At 39.7% G+C, this 7,077-nt stretch overlaps 1 pseudogene; it reads right to left on the reverse strand.

Moving 5' to 3' along the window:
• Window positions 1–6,123: 6,123 nt before the first annotated feature.
• Window positions 6,124–6,242, reverse strand: LOC114476281 (uncharacterized; annotated as a pseudogene).
• Window positions 6,243–7,077: the final 835 nt, after the last annotated feature.

Below are 7,077 nucleotides of genomic sequence, written 5' to 3' on the forward strand. Positions count from 1 at the left end.
TAATCAGAGGGTTCATCAAACTATGTGTGTATTACAGTCTGTCTCTGCGTGTGTGCGGACGTGTGTGTCTGTCTTTCTGTGTGTGCGGGGTGGTGGGAGAGCATGGCCCTGAGTGGTGTCTGTGAGGCTAGCTCCACCCCTTTCATGTAATTGCGCACATAGCGTGGCTGAAAACATTTGGCTTTAATTAGCGTGTTGTTATCAACCATCGTAGGACAGCTTCTCTCTGACAGGGAATGTTTAATTAGTGTAATCCCGCTAACGGAGGTTAATCCAGGATATAATGATGTAGATCTGTAACATACGGCTTTAAAGACAGGAAATAATAAACAATCTGTTGGTTAATAAATAAAACCCACTTTGTATTTTATTATTATTGTGTTTTATCAGAGAAATGTCAGTATTTACTGACAGTAGGGCTGGGTAATCAGATTACTTTCTGATTATTGAAGTCTTGATTTAATGACATCCATCCATTCATCTTCTCCCACTTAGCCGTTTCCGGGTCGCGGGGGCAGCATCCTCAGTAGGGAGGCCCAGACTTCCCTCTCCCCGGCCACTTCCTCCAGCTCTTCCGGGGGGACCCCGAGACGTTCCCAGGCCAGCCGAGAGACATAGTCTCTCCAGCGTGTCCTGGGTCTTCCCCGGGGCCTCCTTCCGGAGGGATGCCCCCTGAACGCCTCACTAGGGAGGCGTTCAGGGGGCATCCTAATTAGGTGCCCGAGCCACCTCATCTGGCTCTTCTCGATGCGGAGGAGCAGCGACTCTACTTTGAGCCCCTCCCGAATGACTGAGCTTCTCACCCTATCTCTAAGGGAGAGCCCAGCCACCCTACGGAGGAAACTCATTTCGGCCGCTTGTACCCGTGATCTTGTTCTTTCGGTCATGACCCAAAGCTCATGACCATAGGTGAGGGTTGGAACGTAGACCGACCTGTAAATAGAGAGCTTTGCTTTTTGGCTCAGCTCCCTTTTCACAATGACGGACTGGTGCAGACTCTGCATCACTGCAGACGCCGCACCAATCCGCCTGTAGATCTCTCGCTCCATCCTTCCCTCACTAGTGAACAAGACCCTGAGGTACTTAAACTCCTCCACCTGGGGCAGAACCATGGACTCGGATTTGGAGGTGCTGATTCTCATTCCAGCTGCGAACCGATTCAGTGAGAGTTGAAGGTCACGGTATGTTGGAGCCAACAGGACCACATCATCTGCAAAAAGCAGTGATGCAATACTGAGGCCCCCGAACCGGACCCCTCAACGCCCTGACTGCGCCTAGAAATTCTGTCCATAAAAGTTATGAACAGAATCGATTTAATGACATACCAATTATTAGATTATTGATCTTCCATTGATCATCAGTAGCTGCTGCAGGAACTGATCAGATGTTCCTTCTCTGGGAGTTCATGAGTTTTACTGCTTTGTTCTTGTCTTTCCTTCTCTGGGCACTGGGGGGCAGTGTAGTTCTATGTCTGAGGTCTACAACATAGATATACACACATAGATATACACACACACAGATAAACACACACAGATAAACACACACAGATATACACACATAGATATACACACACAGATAAACACACACAGAGATATACACACATAGATATACACAGATAAACACACATAGATATACACACAGATAAACACACATAGATGTACACACATAGATGTACACACACAGATATACACACATAGATATACACACACAGATAAACACACACAGAGATATACACACATAGATATACACAGATAAACACACATAGATATACACACAGATAAACACACATAGATGTACACACATAGATGTACACACACAGATATACACACACAGATAAACACACACAGAGATATACACACATAGATATACACAGATAAACACACATAGATATACACACAGATAAACACACATAGATGTACACACACAGATATACACACATAGATATACACACACAGATAAACACACACATAGATATACACACATAGATATACACACACACAGATAAACACACACAGATAAACACACACAGATATACACACATAGATATACACACACAGATAAACACACACAGAGATATACACACATAGATATACACAGATAAACACACATAGATATACACACAGATAAACACACATAGATGTACACACATAGATGTACACACACAGATATACACACATAGATAAACACACATAGATAAACATATTGTGCTGCCAGTCTGACTCTAAATATAAACGTTTTGATCAAATAGCAGGATTTAGGCTGTGGATCCATCATTTATAATTATTAATAATTTAATCCAACCCTCAGTCTGAGTCTGTTCCAATATTTAAACTGTTATTATCTTCTACAGATCGTTTAAATGTTTTCACACTACTTTGTTCTTCTTCATCTCAGCTGTGATGATGATGATGATGATGATGATGATGATGATTTTATCTCATAAATGTTTGTTTCTTTACCAGTGTGTTTGACCTCAGTGGGCGGGGCCTCAGGACCAGGAATATTTGAGGGCGTAACATGTTAATGACGATCAATATCAGCCATGTATTGGTGCGTTGTGATTGGTCAGATACCAATGTTTATAAATCACACGTTGGTCGTGTCCTACCACACGTCTACATTTACACATATTAACATATTTTTACACACATCTACACACGTTAATACATATTTACACACATTAACACATAGTTACACATTTTACAAACATTTACATTTTTTTATTACATATTTACACATATTTTTACACACATCTGCACACATTAATACATATTTACACACATGTACACACATTAATACATATTTACACACATGTACACACATTAATACATATTTACACACATTAACACAGTTACACATTTTACAAACATTTACACATATTTACATATTTTTACACACATGTACAAATATTTATACATATTTACACACATTAACACACATTTATACAAAGTTACACACATTGACACATATCGACACACATGTATACATATTTATACACATTAACAGTTACACATTTTACAAACATTTGCACATATTTATACATTAACATATTTTTACACACATTGACACACATTTATACATATTTACACACATTAACACATAGTTACACATTTTACAAACATTTACACATACTTACACATTTTTTAATTACATTTTTACACACATTGACACATATCAACACATATTTATAAATATTTTTACACACATGTACACACATTTATACATATTTACACACATGTACACACATTTATACATATTTACACACATTTATACATATTTACACACATGTACACACATTTATACATATTTACACACATGTACACACATTTATACATATTTACACACATTTATACATATTTACACACATGTACACACATTTATACATATTTACACACATTTATACATATTTACACACATGTACACACATTTATACATATTTACACACATTTATACATATTTACACACATTAACACATAGTTACACATTTTACAAACATTTACACACAGTTACACATTTTTTATTACATTTTTACACACACTGACACATATTTACACACATTTATACATATTTACACACATTAACACATACTTACACATTTTACAAACATTTACACATACTTACACATTTTTTATTACATATTTACACATTTTTTATTACATATTTACACACACTGACACATATTTACACACATCGACACATATTTACACACATTAACACATATGTACATATTTACAAACATTTACACATATTTACACATTTTTATTACATTTACACACAGTTACACATATTAACATATTTTTACACACATTTATACATATTTACACACATTAACACATAGTTACACATTTACACACATCTACACACGTTTACATATATGTACACATATTTACATATTTTTACACACATTTACACATACTTACACGCATCTACACACATTTATACATATTTACACATAGTTACACTTTTTGTACATATTTACACATTGACACATATTTACACATAGTTATATATTTTACACATATTTATATATTTTACACATATTTATATATTTTACACATATTTACACTCATTAACAGACATTTACACACATTTATACATATTTACACATAGTTACACATTTGTACATATTTACACATTGACACATATTTACACATAGTTATATATTTTACACATATTATATATTTTACACATATTTACACTCATTAACAGACATTTACACACATTTATACATATTTACACATAGTTACACTTTTTGTACATATTTACACATTGACACATATTTACACATAGTTATATATTTTACACATATTTATATATTTTACACATATTTACACTCATTAACAGACATTTATACATATTTACACATAGTTACATGTTTTTACACACTTACACATATTTACACACATTTACACATATTTACACACATTAGCAGACATTTACACACATTAGCAGACATTAGCCCTTTGCACAGGATTAGTTTTATCTAGGGTCCACATGTAATAAATAAATGACCCCCCAACGTAGCACATTCACACAGAATAACTGAAGCCTGAGATTTAACTGAAATTTACAGACATCTGAAAATGTGAAACATTGTGAGTTGATGTTAAAACAACTTTGCAGACTTTTGACCACAGCTCGGTGCTAAGCATGATGTGATCCACCATTTTTTAAATTAATTAATTAATTTATTTATTCAGTTTATTTCTGACATGGTTACGTTCACTTTTTTTTTTTTTTTTTTTTGTTCATGCCGAAAAAGGAGACGAGAGAAGCAGTTTTCTTATCTCGGTCCCGTCCCCTGTTTTGTACACCGAAAACTTACATCAAAGCTTGTCTCTCTGGTCAAACATTCTTAGGTTGTTCTGAACAGTCCTTGTTTGTGTAGGATTTATTCTCATCTGTAGTCAGTGTTGTCTTTTTTTTTTATTCCTCCTCTCTATCATTGTTCGTGTTGGCCTTGTTCCCTGCCAGACGTTGTTTGCATTCCTCCAGTTCAAGAACAGTTCATCTTCTTTCGAAGTTGTTCGAAAGGTTTTTGCCTTTCCATCCATGACGTCAACACTCGGGAATGTCTCTTTTGGACACACAAATTTGCAGCTTGTTTTGTCTCTACATCAAGGTTAATCCAGCTGTTGTTAGTTCTATTGGCAGTGTTGTATTTTCCACTGTTAGATTTAACCCTTTCTTGTACAAACACATTACTATGGATCAGCAGCTCCTGGGGCAGGTTGAACTTCCTCAGCTGACGCAGGAAGTACATCCTCTACTGTGCCTTTTTCCTGGTTGTGTCTATGTGGGAGGTCCACTTCAGGTCCTGTGAGATTGTGGATCCCAGGAACCTGAAGGAGTCCATGGTGGCCATTTTGCTATTCAGAATGGTAAGGGGGGTGAGTGGGGGGGGATTTCTCCTGAAGTCCACTGTCATCTCCACAGTCTTGAGTGGGTTCAGTTCCAGGTGGTTCTGACTGCACCAGAGATCCAGCTGTTCCACCTCCGTCTGAAGGCAGACTCGTCCCCATCCCTGATGAGACCGATGATGGTGGTGTCGTCTGCAAACTTCAGGAGTTTCACAGAGGGGTCCCCTGAGGTGCAGTCATTGGTGTAGAGGGAGAATAGCAGTGGGTAGAGAACACACCCCTGAGGGGCGCCAGTGCTGAGTGACCGGGTGTTGGATGTGATGCTTCCCAGCCTTACTTGCTGCTTCCTGTCAGACAGGAAGTTGGTGATCCACTGACAGGTGGAGGCCGGCACTGTGAGCTGGGTGAGTTTCTGGTGAAGGATGTCCAGGATGATGGTGTTGAACGCAGAGCTGAAATCCACAAACGGGATAATAATAATAATAATAATAATAATGCATCAATTTTATATAGAGCTTTATCATAGACACTCCAAGTCGCTTTACAGAATTAAGGCATTATTCTTTCACTCCACACTTAGTGGTGGTAAGCTACTATTGTAGCCACAGCTGCCCTGGGGCAGACTGACAGAAGCGAGGCTGCCATAGTGAACCATCGGCCCCTCCGACCACCACCAACACTCACTCACACACTACATTTATACTAGGCAATGTAGGTGAAGTGCCTTGCCCAAGGACACAATGACCCCACCCCAGATGCCACCCCACTGTGGCACCTGGAATTCTCAGTGGTCTACCCATCCAACTACTAACCAGGCCCAGACATGCTTAGCTTCCGAGATCTAACGGGATCGGGCAATGACAGGCTGGTGTGGCCACATAATCCTAGCGTAGGTCCCTGGGGAGTCGAGGTGATGGAGGATGTAGTTCAGTCTCATGTTGACTACATCCTCTACAGACCTGTTTGCCCGATAGGCAAACTGCAGGGGGTCCAGCAGGGGTCTGTGATGTCCTTCAGGTGGCTCAGTACCAGCCTCTCAAAGGACTTCATGACTATGGACGTCAGAGCAATGGGTCGATAGTCATTGATCCTGTGATGGCAGCTTTCTTTGGGACTGAGATGATGCTGGAGCTTTAGAAGCAGGAGGTACTTCACACAGCTCCAGTGATGTGTTGAAGATCCATGTGAAGATGTGGACCAGCTGCTCAGCACAGGCTTTCAGACAGGAAGGAGATACTCCGTCTGGTCCTGGAGCCTTTTTGATCTTTTGTCTCTTGAATAGCTGGCACACATCTCTTTCAATGATCTTCAGGGCAGGTGGGGGGTCAGAGGGTGCGGTGGGGGGGAAGTGGGGGGAGCAGGAAGGGCAGAGTCCAGGTGATGGGCTGATGCTAATGAGCTCGGGGGTGGGTGAGAAAACCTGCAGTAAAAGCTATTCAGGTCTTCAGCCAGTCTTTTGTTACCTGCAGGGTGGGGGGAGGGTTTCCTGTAGTTAGTGACCTCACGCAGGCCTTTCCACACTTCTGAAGGGACTTTGTTTGAGAAGCTTTGTTCTAGCTTCTCAGTGTAGCACCTCTTGTCTACTCTGATCTCCTTGGTTAGTGTGTACTTAGTCTGCTTAAACAGGACCCAATCCCCACTCCTGTAGGCTTCCTCCTTAGCCTGACGTAGCATCCTGAGTTGAGGTGTGAACCAGGGTTTGTTGTTGTTGTATGTG

Source organism: Gouania willdenowi, chromosome 14 (assembly GCF_900634775.1).
Source record: "Gouania willdenowi chromosome 14, fGouWil2.1, whole genome shotgun sequence".
Classification (NCBI taxonomy): domain Eukaryota; kingdom Metazoa; phylum Chordata; class Actinopteri; order Blenniiformes; family Gobiesocidae; genus Gouania; species Gouania willdenowi.